At 39.2% G+C, this 15,981-nt stretch overlaps 2 protein-coding genes across 19 annotated transcripts in view; one reads left to right on the forward strand and one right to left on the reverse strand.

Annotated features, from left to right (window-relative positions):
• Positions 1–15,981, forward strand: part of CDK14 (cyclin dependent kinase 14) — a 631,911-nt gene that overhangs the window by 589,899 nt on the left and 26,031 nt on the right. The window lies entirely within an intron of this gene.
• The window catches only part of LOC146399988 (uncharacterized), a 460,667-nt gene that overhangs the window by 8,870 nt on the left and 435,816 nt on the right, over positions 1–15,981 (reverse strand). For 8 of the 10 annotated variants that reach the window (XR_014815759.1, XR_014815764.1, XR_014815763.1 and 5 more), the window contains one exon: positions 9,927–9,976. The gene's annotated coding sequence lies outside the window, so the exon portion shown is untranslated. Of the gene's footprint in view, positions 1–9,690; positions 9,977–15,981 lie in introns of those variants that run through there. The other 2 variants (XR_014815770.1, XR_014815758.1) reach the window with 2 other exon arrangements.

Consider the following 15,981-nt stretch of genomic DNA (forward strand, 5'->3'; position numbering starts at 1 on the left):
GACTCTTTGGTACCATCCAAATAGGAAGGTCATTTTTAAGTGGGGAGATACAATTAAATCATTTCATTTCAGCAAAAATTGATTTCACTAACAATAATTTTAGTTTGCTCGTATTTCATTTTTTATAATGAAGAGTATACCAAAGTAAAAGGAAAAATGATTTGAAATAATGACAGCATAACCAAATATAAATTTTATAAAAAGCTTGTTTTTGAATTATTTTTAGTTCAATTATTTTCTGGAAATTTTTATGGTGGTAAAATACACAGAACATAAAATGTACCCTCTTAACCATTTTTAAGTGTACAGTTCAGTGGCATGAACTATATCCGCAGTGTTATGCAACCATCACCACTATCCATCTCTAAAAGTTTTTTAGTTGTTTTTTGTTATTTTTTAATTTTTTTATTACATTTCCTTTTTTTTTTCCCAAGGTATAGCATGGGAACATACATGTATACATAGCATGGGAACATACATGTATACATAATTTTTCCTCCCATTGTTGTGTTACGTTGTAAGTATCTAGACATAGTTCTCAGTGCTTTACAGCAGGATCTCATTGTTAGTCCATTCCAAAAGCAATAGTTTGCATCCGTTAACCCTAAGCTCCCAATCCCTCCTACTCCCTCCCGCTCCCCCCTGGCAACCACAAGTCTATTCTCCAGTCCATGATTTTCTTTTCTGCAAAAAGGTTCATTTGTGCTGTGTTAGATACCAGGTATAAGTGATATCATATGGTATTTGTCTGTCTCTTTCTGACTTACTTCACTCAGGATGAGAGTCTCTAGTTCCATCCATGTTGCTGCAAATGGCATTATTTCATTCTTTTTTATGAGTGAGTAGTATTCCATTGTATATATATACCACATCTTCCTAATCCAATTGTCTTTTAATGGACATTTGGGTTGTTTCCATGTCTTGGCTATTGTGAATAGAGCTGCAATGAACATGCAGGTGCATGTGTCTTTTTTAAGGAAAGTTTTGTCAGGATATATGCCCAAGAGTGGGATTGCTGGGTCATATGGTGGTTCTATGTATAGTTTTCTAAGGTACCTCCATACTGTTCTCCATAGTGGTTGTACCAGCTTACATTCCCACCAACAGTGCAGGAGGGTTCCCTTTTCTCCACACCCCCTCCAGTATTTGTTATTTGTGGACTTATTAATGATGGCCATTCTGACTGGTGTGAGGTGGTACCTCATGATAGTTTTGATTTGCATTTCTCTAATAATCAGTGATGTTGAGCCTTTTTTCATGTGCTTGTTGACCATATGTATATCTTCCTTGGAGAAATGTCTCTTCAGGTCTTTTGCCCATTTTTCAATTGGGTTATTGGCTTTTTTGCTGTTCAATTGTATAAGTTGCTTATATATTCTAGAGATTAAGCCCTTGTCAGTTGCATCATTTGAAACTATTTTCTCCCATTCTGTAATTAATCTTTGACAAAGGAGGCAAAAACATAAAATGGGAAAAATGGCAGTCTATTCAGCAAGCATTGCTGGGAAACCTGGACAGCTGCATGCAAATCAATGAAACTAGAACACACCCTCACACCATGCATGAAAATAAACTCAAAATGACTTAAAGACTCAAATATAAGACAAAACACCATCAGACTCCTGGAAGAGAACATAAGCAAAACATTCTGACATCAACCTTATGAATATTTTCTCAGGTCAGTCTCCCAAAGCAAAGAAATAAAAGCAAAACTAAACCAATGGGACCTAATCAAACTGACAAGCTTTCACACAGCAAAGGAAAACAAAAAGGAAACAAAAAGTTTTTTTGTTTTTTAAAGTGGTTTTCCAACTCAAGCAGACCTCTTCATCATGACCAGTGTTGTTATATGAGCTAAAAGATGTTTTTCTGAGTATTTACTTAGAATACTTTTTTAATAAAATCTTTTTTAAAAATGCCACTTCATAGTCTCTTTTAAATCACACATGGAATTTATTGACACTGTATAATTTTAAGCCAAACTGCTTATTTTGAATATTTGACCACTTCACTTCCAATTGGATGATATATTTAGTCTTCTAAAAATATGTTTAGTTTTTTTAATGTGTACTTTTTACTTTCAATAACTGGACTATATTTTAGATTATTGTTTGATTATTAAGGATCAGTTATGGGCAGCCTACAAATTTTATCATAAAACAGAACTTAAAACCTACCTAGAAGTACCATCTTAGTGAACTAGAAATCAGTGAGATCAGACATCTTGATAATTTTATTTATGTATTCCCTAATATCTGTTAGGTGACATAGAAGCAAGCATGAATGAAACAGTTGAGAACTACCATTACAGGAAGATTCTGTCTTCCTTTTCCTATCCACTGATTACAGCTGATGACATCATCATCAATGCAGTGCCCGAACTTCTAGCTTAGCATCCTCCATAATGTGCCATTTCTTAACTAGGCTTTGAGCTAGACATAAAGACCTGCAAATCCCCTCTAAAGATATCTTAAAATCCATTTTCTCTTCTACACTCTGAACTGTCTTTTATCCTTAGTTGAGGCCTTCTTTATCCCTCATCTGCTCCCTAAGTTGTTTCTCTGCTGTCCCGTACCACATCCATCTTTCTTACTGCCAAGAGGGTTTTCTTTCCAAAACACCAGCCTGATCAGTTACTCCCTGCCTAGGAATGTTCTAGTGGGTCCCTTTGGCTGGAGAGTGAAGAATACAGAGCCCTACACAGCATGGCCCTGATTGATCTTTCCACTTGTTCCTCTAAACCCACTCCTTGCTCCAGCTGTAGGATGCTATGACTGGTAAACACATCTCACCCTCCTATTCCTTAGCGTGTTTCCCTCTGTGTGGAAATGCCTCCTTCCTTAGTCCCTCAGATGTATTTCTCTAGGAAGCCTTTTGTTTTACTTCTCCAGAAGGAGGTCACTGTTCTTACTTTTTGACCCTGTACCTTACTATGTTACTCACATTAATTTTTTATTCTTTTTTATAGCTGAGTAGTATTCCATTGTGTATATATATACCACATCTTCTTAATCCATTCATCCGTCAATGGACATTTAGGTTGTTTCCATGTCTTGGCTATTGTGAATAGTGCTACAATGAACATACAGGTGCATGTGTCTTTTTCATTGAAAGTTTTGTCAGGATATATGCCCAAGAGTGGGATTGCTTGGTCATATGGTAGTTCTGTGTAGTTTTCTGAGGTACCTCCATACTGTTTTCCATAGTGGTTGTACCAATTGACATTCCCACCAACCATGCAGGAAGGTTCCCTTTTCTCCACACCCTCTCCAGCATTTGTTATTTGTGATCTTATTAATGATGGCCATTCTGACTGGTGTGAGGTGATACCTCATAATAGTTTTTATTTGCATTTCTCTAATAATCAGGGATATTGAGCATTGTTTCATGTGCTTGTTGGCTATCTGTATATCTTCTTTGAAGAAATGTCTATTCAGATCTTTTGCCCATTTTTCAGGTGGGTTGTTCATTTTTTTGTTGTTGAGTTGTGTGAGTTGTTTGTATATTTTAGAGATTAAGCCCTTGTCACTTGCATCATTTGAAACTATTTTCTCCCATTCTGTAAGTTGTCTTTTTGCTTTTTTTATGGTTTCCTTTGATGTGCAAAAGCTTGTCAGTTTGATTAGGTCCCATTGGTTTAGTTTTGCTTTTATTTCTGTTGCCTTGGGAGACTGACCTGAGAAAACATTGTAAAGTTGATGTCAGAGAATGTTTTGCCCATGTTCTCTTGTAGGAGTTGGATGGTGTCTTGTGGTATGTTTAAGTCTTTAAGCCATTTTGAGTTTTTTTAACTCACATTAAATTTTATGTCACTGTATTTTATTTTTGTCTTGGTGCCCCAGCTCAAATTTTAAATAAAAATCTAGAGGAGCTCCCGTTGTAGCACAATGCAGTGGAAACGAATCCGACTAGGAACCATGCGGTTGCGGGTTTGATCCTTGGCCTCACTCAGTGGGTTAAGGATCTGGTGTTGCCATGAGCTGTTGGTGTAGGTTGCAGACGCAGCTCAAATCTGATGTTGCTGTGGCTGTGGTGTAGGCCAGCAGCTGTAGCTCCAATTGGACCCCTAGCCTGGGAACGTCCATATGCCGTGAGTGTGGCCCTAAGAGGCAAAAAAAAAAAAAAAAAAAAAAAAAATCTAGAGAACAGTAACCCAGTGTGGGGAAGTCATTCAGCCTCTAGCAAGATGTCTGGAAATCTTCTTATGACAATTCAAGTTGTTGTTGTTGTTATCATTATTATTATTAGGCCACACCCACAGCATGCAGAAGTTCCTGGGCCAGGGGTCAAACCTGCATCACAGCACTGGCCCAAGCCACAGTAGTGACAATGCTGGATCCTTAACCACTGAGCCACCAGGGAACTCCAAATTTTATTTTTGTTAGTTTGTCTCTCCTATCAAATTTTTAGTTCCTATAAAGCATGAATCACATCTTATTTCTCTAGTTTTCCAGCTAGGATGAATGTAGCCCTTTATACCCAGAATCTTTCCTAATTTCCTCTTCTTCTCTAAAAGTCATCTTGAGAACAGCTGCTGCTTCTCTTTTCCCAACAGCCTTCATCCCCTTTACCAAAGAAAGCATCCTCTCATCCATCCCAGCATGACCATGTAGAATTATAATGAGCCGTACAAATCTGTAGGTAAAAAGCAAAGGGTTAGATCCGTTTGCAGGTGCCCAGAAAACACCCAGACTCGTTCTAATAATAAATACTGTGCTTCCAGGGATGTGGCTATTTATGTGGGGGGAACAGAGGCCACCTTCATACACCTCATTAAGAGATGCATTTCTGATAAAAGTTTAGTGTTTTTTGTTTTTTGTGTTTTTTTAGGGTCGCACCCGAGGCATATGGAGATTCCTAAGCTAGGGGTCAAATCGGAGCTATAGCTGCTGACCTACACCACAGCCACAGCAACACAGGATCTGAGCCACGTCTGTGACCTACACCACAGCTCACAGCAATGCTGGATCCTTAACCCACTGAGCAAGGCCAGAGATCGAACCTGTGTCCTCATGGATGCTAGTCAGATTTGTTTCAACTGAGCCACAATGGGAACTCCTAAAAGGTTAGTTTTATGTTTAATATTTATGTTCAGATATTTTTTTAATAAATATTTTGTCACTTTGATCAGTTTATCTTGGGAACTTTTTTAGATTAAATTCCTGATATATTTATGCTATAGCATATTATAGAATGATAAATAAATTCCAGGATAAGAGTATATTATGTTAGGATAAAATTCTGTTAGGGAGGTGTGATGGAAGTAAAGGATGAAATGAAATTTCCAGCTCTTAAAGAATAATTTCATCACATGCTTTTAAAAAGAGAAGATGATAGATCAAATAGACTTATAATTACATTGGACCAAGTTTAAAGAATGATGTGAAATCTTTACTTTAAAAATGTCAATATTTTCAATAAGCCAGACATTACATTCCTTGCTACTGTTAAGTTTATCATCAAAATATTCTATCTCAGTTTTAAAATATTCAGAAGAGTACCTAGTTTAACAAAAACATTTATGGAATATTCAAGCAAAAAAGATTGAAGACTGTTAAATTACAATGATCAGATTCCAGTCCTGGAAATGCTGAGCAAATGTATGGAATGTTTATGTCCTACACCTTTAAAAGGGTTTCACCATTACTTTATTCTGCTGTTATTAATGGACACGTAGGCAGAAGCACTTTCCTCCCAATTATGCTAAACAGTAGTATCTGAGGACTAATCAGTAGCCACCAAGAACACGGGGTTTCTGCAGCTCTCTGTGGCTGGCCCTATGCCAAAGCACCTTGCTAATCTCCACTGGGTATGGTACTTACTGGATTTCTTATGTAAGCACATGGCTTCTTTTCCCCACTTTATAAATTCCTGTCCTTGCTGCTGATCTAGCATGAAAGAAGCTGGGGCGAGAGTTCAGTGTTCTTATTTGGATTTAGAATTATATACTTGAGAAATTAATGACATCCAACATTGTCATTTAACACACAACTTTCTAGCCTTGAAATGTTTTTATTGCACTAGAGCTCATGGACAATGGGTTAAATGTGTAATAGGATTGTTTCTGATGGATCCACAGTTTTCAGATTGCCCCTGTCAGCCAAGATACCAAACCACAACCACATGATTAACTCAAATAGATGTTCCCTTTGAGAAAACATCATCACTTATCATAAAAGAAGCTTGTGATGCAAGATGCATTACAAATTGACAACACTCTTGCCTTCAAGGAGTTTACTTTCTAGTTTTGATGAAAACTTAAATAATAATGCAGTTCATGCCACAGTTGTTAAGTAGTCATTAAAATAATATTTAATGACCTATGGAAATATGGTCTATGCTTATCAGTAAGTAAAAACAGCAGGTTGCAAAACAGCTGTGTATAGTACAACCCATGTCAGTAACTGAAGCGTAGTCATATATGCAGAAAAAGAAGGTGAAGATATTCAGCAAAATGTTAACAATCTTTCTCTCTTGAGCAAGTAGAACTTTGGATGAGTTTAACAGCTTTTTTGTTCATTTGTAACTTCTACAGTGAGGAGACCCTTTTGGTAATATTGGGCCTGGAGTGACTCTAGGTTTTAGATGTGAGGCTATGGGCTGTGAACAGGAGAACAGACAGTTGAGACAAACTGGAAGACTTGCATCATTTGGGGGGGCCAGATCATTTTGGGGGGCCAGAGTGGAGGTCATCCTTCCTGCAGAGGAGGGCCAGATACCCATCCGCACACTCTTATCAGCCCAGCTTCCGTCTGTTTTCTCTGGCAACAGATCCTATCCTTACTGGAAAGCCAGGAATGATTGGTGATGTGACAAAAATGAACTGTCCCATGAAGCTCTTGGGTGACACACACTTAGGCCACCTGAAGCCTCCAGGAGTGAGGAGGGCAAATCAGGGTTACATATACAGTCCTAATGCCCCATTTTCTGCAGCCTCCATCCCAGATTTCTCTCAGCTTTTCTCACTGCTGAAGAGTATTTTGACATTTTGCCCTTAGGGGGTTTAGGGGGAGAGGACTTTGTCTTGCACTTGAGGCGTAGCTCTGCCCCCTTACAAGCTAGATTATGTGGAAAGTTCCTGAATGTCTCAGTTCATATCAGGAAATATCTTTCAGATGGGGATTGTACCACCTGCCTTGCCTCCTTTAAATGACAATTTGAGAGAACAAGAGGGAAGAAGTTTTTTGGTTTTTGTTTTTTTATTATTATTATTTTTCTTTTTCAGCCACACCTGTGGCATCTGAAAGTTCCAGGGCCAGGAATTAAATCTCAGCCAGGGCTGCAACCTACACCACAGCTGCAGCAACACTGGAACCTTAATGCCTGCTACGGGCAGAGAATTGAACCCATGCCATCAGAGACAAGCCAGATCATTAACACTGCACCACAGTGGGAACTCTGCTTTTTTTTTTTTTTAAGAAAAGACCTTATCCAAGTACAAGAGATTCCTATTGGAAAACCTAACTTTACCTTGAGAGATTATCCAGAGACTCAGTTTTCATTGACATTTTTACCAGATCCTCTTTCCTTGAAAATGCTGATGAGTAAATTTTGCATCAGAGAGGGAAAGCACGCACTTTCCCTTAGCATGAAGTACAGCATTCCCAGGCCTGTCTGTTTCAGTGAGTACAGTGTGCTCAGAGAGGCACACTGCAAACTTCTAATGCCCCTTCTAAAGGGCTTAATCAAGCTACAGGGTGTATGATTCAAAGGGCGCAAAATAAGTTATTATGAAAAATCTTCTCTGTGGCAGGGAAAAAGCAGATTGTTTCCATTAATTTTACGAGTGATTTTGTTTTTGTTGGCTGAAAACTAACCCCGGAGTAGGGGTGATGCACAGTGGGAGGGAGGTCTCATTGGAACAGCACAAGGATTTTGTCACAGGCTGTCTTACGAGAGTCTCACAAGCACATGTGACCAGCCACTGCAACTCCATATATTCAAAGCTGGGTTCTTCTCCCGGTCCCAGTCAGCTTCCCCTCCCAGCTTTTCTCCTCTCATCCGTGGTCCCACTCTGCTTGCTGTGGCTCCAGCTTTACTTTCACCTGCATCTCCCATGGGCCTCCAGGGCCTGCCCATCTTTTCTTCGAACGGTCTCTTGAATGTCTGCCCCTTTCTCCCTTCTCTCACCTCACACCTGCATTTCTGGAAGAGATTCTCTGGGCTCAGCCAGTCACACAGCAAACATAGTGAGTGCTTGCTGTGACTACAAGCTCCCCCTTGTTTCCCTCCACCCAGAGGGACGACACATAATAAGTCTTCCGAAATGCTGTTTTCATCATGTCATTTCCTTTCTCGGAGATTTGAAGGGACTCTTTATTTCTTTCCACCATGAGTCTCACCTCTTCTGTTTAGCTTTCAAGGCTTTTCACAGTCTGACTCCATCCTGCTAGACTCTACCCCAAATGTCTCGCTTTCTCTGCTCAGATCTGATGCTGTCTCCATGTTTCATGTAGTGATTTTCTCCACACACTTTACATACACACTTGCTCTGTATATGCCGGGCGCAGTGCTAAGTGCCTGAGAACATGATGTAATTCCTCCCATTGGAAGCACCAAAAGTCTAAAGGTGGAACTATGTAAGGAAACAACATGATAAGATGTGATCAAGGTTACATAAAGTGTGCTGGGTAAGTTCAAAGAAGAAAGTGCCGATTCCACTTGAGGAAGTGTCCAAAGGGAGCCAAGTCATACTGAAGTCCAGATCTAAGCCCCATGAATAAGAATAGAACTTCAAATGAGGAAGGAGTCAAGAGTCAGATGCAAGGAGAGTCAGGATGGGAGCATGCAAGGACAAGAGGATGGGTCCTGGGCTGTCACTGAGATCAGTGTTAGAATGTGGAGGGCTCATCTTTATTAAATGGTAGGTGTCCAGCTTAACATTTCTGAATTGGTGGCATGAAGGCCATACTGGGAGCCGACACAGAGGCATAGGATTATGACGGCCTAAGCATAGAATAGGTGTTGGATATGGTTATGATAGGACAGAAATATTGGGGTCAAATTGAGAAAGGCTTTGTTTGCCAGCCCCAGAAGCATGGACTTTATCCTGTTAGCAGTTGGAAGAGAGGCCATCACAGGGGAGGTTGGCCAGCCAGCAGGATTGGGGCAGGTCATGGGTGAACTCGTGATTGACTTTCCCAGACACAAGTCTCGAGAGGAGCTGCATCAACCTAGGAGAAAGGGACCTCTTTTTCTAACTTGCATAAGGGCACACTTGTTGCAAGTGTAGCCCCAGTTGTCATCTCTATTTTAGGAAAAGGATTCTGGCCATAAATACTCTTCAAGGATTCAGTTAATGTTTATTGAGCACCTCCTAAGGTTCAGATACAATTCTGGACCCCGGAGAGCCAGTGGTAATAAGACAGAACTATCTCCACCCTCAGAGCCCAGAGAAAGTAAGTGATGATGCTAGAGATAAAAGAACTGTTTAGGGGACTTGCTTTTCTCTTGGCCTTTCACTCTGCAGTGCTACCCACATTTTAAAGCCCAGGTCAATTCCAGCCACCCTCCCCAGTAGCAGTCCTTATTGGTCTCCTTCTCCAAAGCACCTATTTTAAAAACTTTTTTAAAAAACTCGGATACTTAACTTTTTCCTGATTACAGAAATAACATATATTCAGTATAAAAATTCAAAAACAATATAAGTACCTAATATAAAGAGAACATACACTCCCTAAAAAGAACCAATTTGCATTAACATAAATTCCTTTAATATTTGACTTGCATACAACCACCAATGTTTCGGCACAGTCGTCTTCATCTTCCTCATTATAAAGCGGGAAAATTACACCTAAAATTATGGTTTTAGACCTCATTCCTGGGAGAGAACAGAACTATTTTTACAAGTTTATTGAGATGTATTTCACACACCATAAAATTCACACATTTAAAGTGTGCAGTTCTGTAGTTTTTATCATACTCACAGAGTTGTGCAAACATCACCACGATCTAATTCCAGAACATTTTCATCATCCTAAAAAGAAACCACATACCTATTAGCATTCATTCCCTATCCCCATTTCCCTCCAGCCCCACAGCCCCAGACAACCACTAATCTACTCTCTGTCTCAGTGGATTTGAAATTCTGGGCATTTCGCATAAATGGAATCATACATATGTGACCTTTTGTGACTGGCTTCTTTCACTTAACATAATGTTTTCAAGGTTCATCCATGTTGCAGCATGCATCAGTACTGTGTTTTTTCTTTCCTTTTTTTTTTTTTTCAAAGTAATATTCATTCTATGGATATATCACATTTTATATATCCATTCTTCAGTTGACAGACATTTGGGTTCTTTCCACTTTAGGGCTATTATGAATAGTACTGCTCTAAACATTAAGGTGGCTGCATCATTTTGCATTCCAACCAGCAATGTATGAGGATTCCAATTCCTCCATATTCTCATAGGATTCCTTTGAAAGAAGGAGCTGCCTCGACTGTGGAGTAGAAGGGTCTGAGGCAGGCTGGGTGGCTGCTAATGGTCCATTCATTGTATATGTGCAAATTAGAAAAGCTTTGTCTTCCAAGTTTACGATGAAGTCTGAAAATGTGCTTTTGAGTGAGTCCTTCCTTGGGGGGGATATTTATATGAGTTAATGCTCTTCACCACAAAGTCACATTTGACTGTATTCTTTCAGCCATCACATGAATCCAAAAGGTGGCCTTTGGTTTGTCTTTTCTTTAAATTCTGAGACAGGAAAAGAGCATGGATTTAGATATTAAGAGCTCTGGACTCTTGCTGACCCCATGGAATCTATGATAATTGAAACATTCTCTTTGAGGGCTAGTTAGTTAGTGATACCCCTTAAGAGAAAAATATGCACATCATGAGATTTTATACTTGGTAATACTCTGGAAAATAATAGAGCTAAGATAAATCTGTAGGAAGAAAGAAACTCCAAAAGCAGGTTAAAAGGAAAATATTTGTTCAATAAAGCATGAGAACAGGATCAGAATTAAATAAAGGAGTGATGGAGAACAGTTACATTATTTAAAACAGTACCATCATTGCAACCAACTATATGACCTCTTTAAAATTTCCTCTAAGGGGGAGTTCCCACCATGGTACAATGGAAACGAATCCAACTAGGAACCATGAGGTTGCAGGCTTGATCCCTGGCCTTGATCAGTGGGTTAAGGATCCAGCATTGCCATAAGACGTGTGGCACAGGTCACAGACGTGGCTCGGATCCTGTGTTGCTGTGGCTACGGTGTAGGCTGGCAGCTCTAGCTCTGATTCGACCCCTAGCCTGGGAACTTCCATATGCTGTGGGTGCAGCCCTAAAAAGCAAAAAAAAAAAAAAAAAAAAAAAAAAAAAATTTCCTCTAATTCGTTTAAATATAATAATTACTCTTTGCCCTTGTAACAAAATATTCTATTTTGTTAAAAATATATAGTTAAGTACCCTGGTAAGCTCTTTGCCATATGCTGCAATTAAGACATTCTTCTTCTTTTCATATTGCAGTCAGAACACTTAAGAATTAAACAGCTACTTCAATATTAGATTTACATCCAGACTTTAGTAAGAGCAAATATCACAGGGAGTGCATGGAAACCTCTTAAGACAGATGGTCAGTAACTTCTTCCAGAAATATTTTTGAACACAGTAATGTTCCTTTCACCGTTCATCTGGTAATTTTTGTCCTTTTTATGATGAACTACTCTATTTGTTGAGGATTGTAGTAATTTTCAGACCAGGAAGAGTAAGGGAACCAGAATCTATTGAGTGATCCCGGAGTGCTGAGACCTCTTTTGTGATTCATTGTAAATTTATTAAAAAAAAAAAAGAAATTTGATTTCCAAGAGTTAAATAAATGTTCTTAGGAGTATCACTTAAATATTCCTCCTGTATTTTAACTCATACCTTGTAACAAAATACAAGTGTTGATCAACCCTCGATGGAATTGAGAGGAAGGAAGGAAGGAAGGAAGTAGAGAAAGAATCTAGTGTTTATCCCCTCCCACACTGAGCAACAAGAAAGCACTAGCCAAACAAAACAGAGCCCTCAATGTTAGTGGATTTCCCTAGAGTTGTAGTCAGTTGTCAGTTCCTTCCCTTTCTGAGTTCTCCAGATAAGGGCTGGATGCTTAGGACCAAGGCTGTAGTATGTGTGTATAGACAGATAGGTATCTTAGCTACAGATAAGATAAATAGGTGATAGGTATATAGACAAGTAATCATGAGAAACATGCCTCCGTTATGTTTAGAGTATGATTTTCAAAATTTGCAGTTAAAATTTTAAATGAATATGACCAAGTCCAAATCTTCTGTCTCAGTGCTCAGTATAGAATATACTTATAAAAAACTAGTCCTTGGATAAAGAAAGCAATTCCATTGCCTTATTGTCAACATTATCTCATACCTTGAAATAAGGTGTGACTGTGGAACAAGTTTATCAATATGTTGTATGACTGTTGATCACTTTAGAAATAAGAGTTTCAAACCTACTTTCCTTTCTGTAAATACAAAAATTAAAAGTATGTTAAATTTGAAACGTTTGGAGTTCCCATTGGGGTGCAGCAGAAATGAATCCAACTAGTATCCATGAGGGTGCAGGTTTGATCCCTGGCATTGCTCAGTGGGTCAGGGATACGGCGTTGCTCTGGACTGTGGTGTAGGTCGAAGTCGTGGCTCGGATCCCATGTGGCTGCGGCACAGGCTGGCAGCTGTAGCTCCGGTTTGACCCCTAGCCTGGGAAGCTTCGTATGCCGTGGGTGCAGCCCTAAAAAAAAGCAAAAAAAAATTTGAAGGGTTCATCTTTAATATAGTAATAATCAAATTTTAGTGCCTAAAAGTGTGTACTTATTGATATTCTTTCTTCACACTAGTGTCTTATATGTTTGTAGTCAAAGAGGTTGAGTAGTATTTGACATCTGTGATTTTCTATTTTGATATCATAGCTCTCTTTTTCCTCTTTATCATTTTGCTACATTATTAATGCGTTGAAAAGATATTACCACTAAAAAACACAAAATAATTCAATTTTGAAATACAATGTGAAGCATGAAACATTTTACTTCTTCCTTTTCTGAACAATTTTCTCTTAAACATAAGAATTTTTTTAGAAGTTTCTGTCGTGGCTCAGTGGGTTAAGAACCTGACTAGTATCCATGACAATGCAGTTTCGATCTCTGGCCTCACTCTCTGGGGTAAGGATCCGCCGTTGCTGTGAGCTGCAGTGTAGGTCACAGACGTGGCTCAGATCTGGCCTTGCTATGGCCGTGGCTTAGGCCAGCAGCTACAGCTGCAATTCAACCCCTAGTCTGGGAACTTTCATATGCCACAGGTGCAGCCCTAAAAAGAAAGAAAGAAAAGAATTTTAAAATTATTATTAATAAGTCCATACTTTATTTCCTCAAAACATAAGGATATTTAGCAAGTCTTTAAATAGTGCCAAACAGGTTTAGTTTTTCATTGCAGTTGGCAAACATTAACCATCTCACTAACTCAGAGTTACAGGGTCAGCAGTTATTTATCACATTGTGTATGTATATTAATTGTACAAATAATAAGTTGTTTATTCCAATAATTAAATTTCAATAATAAAATTTTTTATTGCCAAGTATTCAAATGACACATGGAAATATCTAGTGGAACCTAATTCCCAGCCTGCGGAATCTTCTTCCAGAGGTAGCCACTATTAATAGCTAGTATATATCTTTCCAGATCCTTTTTGATATACATGACATTTCTTGCCTATAATTTCTAAGAATACTGTTCCTTAAGTTTTACCCAGATTCAAATTATATTAAATTCAAATTACCCAACCTGAGAGTGAGACTCAATTTGAGAATTCCAGTTTTTCACCAGAGATCTAGAAACTTTCCTATTGCTAGAAGGAAGAAATAACAAGCAAAAATAAAATGCTGTAAAGCTCAACAGATGTATCCAGTACCACTGTTCATTTTTTAATATAAAAGCATGGATTTTCTTGTATAGCTTGTGTGTGTGTGTTTTTCTTTTTACCTTATCAAATTCTGTTCTATTGCTTTTCACAATTGAATCTTCTCTCCTACCTATATAATTTAAGTATTAGTTTCTACCATTACTGCACAGTAGAAAGGGTATGGGATTTGGAGTAATAAAATCTGGGTACCCAGTTCCAACTTTGCCACTTACTAGCTATGCGTCCTTAAGTAAATTATGTATGTTCTCCACCCCTTATTTTCCTCTTTGAAATAAGGAATGGCAAAAACCAGCTACCTCACTAGGATTGTTTTGAGATTAGATAAATTGCAGTTCTTCCCCAGGGACTTGTGATCCAAATTAGACATGATAGTCATTGTATTATTCAGAATGGGCTAAATTTTGTTATGGCTTAATTTAACAAATGTTTGTTCCTTGTCAACCCTGAGTGTCCAGTATGAGTTAGGAGGGGCTCTACTCAGAGATGCAGGATAACAGACACTGTACGTCCATACATGCTCCCTCAGTCATCTTGGCAGGGAGAAGAGGAATACTGCCCCTTACGAAACCACATGGCGGTGTACCTCTAGTTGGTCAGTACAAGTCGAACAGTCATGTGTAACTGCCAAGCAAGACGAGCAGGGCGTTGTGCGCAGGGTCCAGAAGATGGAGCTGGAAATTAGTGAAGAGTACTAATGGCCACCACAGAAATGCTCAGAAACATCAATGTAAAGCATCTCAAGGGAAGGGTGAAAAGTCATTCCTTGTTATTTTTTCTTTGATCCCAAAGATATTCAAGGAAAATTTCCAAGGGAGGAATACAAGTCTGGGGACAAAAGTGGAAGCTTTGTGTGGGTGTCAAGCATGGTGGAAAGGAACATAGGGCGAAGACTTCCATAAGAAAAAAAAGTGGGATTCCTGTTGTGGTTCAGAGGGTAAGGACCCGACCTAGTCTCCGTGAAGACGCAGGTTCAATACCTCACCTTGCTCTGTGGGTTAAGGAACTGGCCTTACTGTGAGCTGTGTTGTAGGTCCCAGACGTGGTTCAGATCTGGTGTTGCTGTGGCTATGGTGTAGGCCGATAGCTGTAGTTCTGATTCGACCCTTAGCCTGGAAACCTCCATATGCCACAGGAGCAGCCCTAAAAAGGGGGAAAAAGAAAAAAAGAAAAGGATGGCTCTCTGTGAAACAAGCTGGTTTCATATGTGAGTAGAGATTGATCTCGAAGCTTCTAGATGTGAAAAGGGCTGCAAACTGCAGCCTAGGTGAACTCCTCCTCAGTCCACTCTGTGTATCATCAGATATACGATGCCTGCTTCACACAGCCCTTAAAGCCACTTCCCCCCACCTTGGTGCTAGGTTCCTGGTGTTGCCCCCGCCTTCTGGTCTCACCATCAGCATTGGGTTCTTGTTTTGGCCTTTGCACAGCCCCTGTCGCTCTTTACAACAGAAGGTCACCACCCAGTCCAGGTAGGCCGTGCTGGTTTCACAAGCCACTAAAAGTCACAACAAGGCTTTCTTTCTATCCCCTCAGAACCTCTAAAGAGCATCCACTTTCTTTGGTGCTTTAAAGTAAAGGAAGTAAGCCTCCCTTATTATTTGTGAGGAAGACATGTCAACAGAAATGAAAAAAGTTTAGATTTCATTATCCCAAGCCCAGTGTTTCCTAAAATTCCTCCTCATTGGGCTAATTGCAGAAGGGTTACAAGTCACCAAGATGTGTAGGATACCAAATGTATATGTTTAGAATTTCTCTGATCAGAACAGTCCTTCAAAAATATCAGCAACGGCATTGGAATGGTATGAGTGAGTGTGTATGTGTGTGTGTGTGTTGTGTGTGTGTGTGCGTGTGTGCTGAGGGAAGGGCAGCAAGGGAAGAGGGAATGGGAAGCTTCTAAGAGAAGAAATGAGGAAAGGTCTTGTTGCATTTAATCACTAGAAAACTGGGGTCAAGAAACTATGTCAATTTTGTTTTTGAAACTCTCAGTCTCTTTATTTTATGCTCAAGGGAAGAGATAGTATAAAATTAAGTTGTATGAAAGTAAAATTCTGTGGACCAGAGAACTGAAG

The sequence above is a fragment of the Sus scrofa genome, chromosome 9, assembly GCF_054392235.1.
Source record: "Sus scrofa isolate SSC_HxYL_T2T_F1_AM1 chromosome 9, Sscrofa_HxYL_maternal_Yorkshire_Landrace_v2.0, whole genome shotgun sequence".
Lineage (NCBI taxonomy): Eukaryota > Metazoa > Chordata > Mammalia > Artiodactyla > Suidae > Sus > Sus scrofa.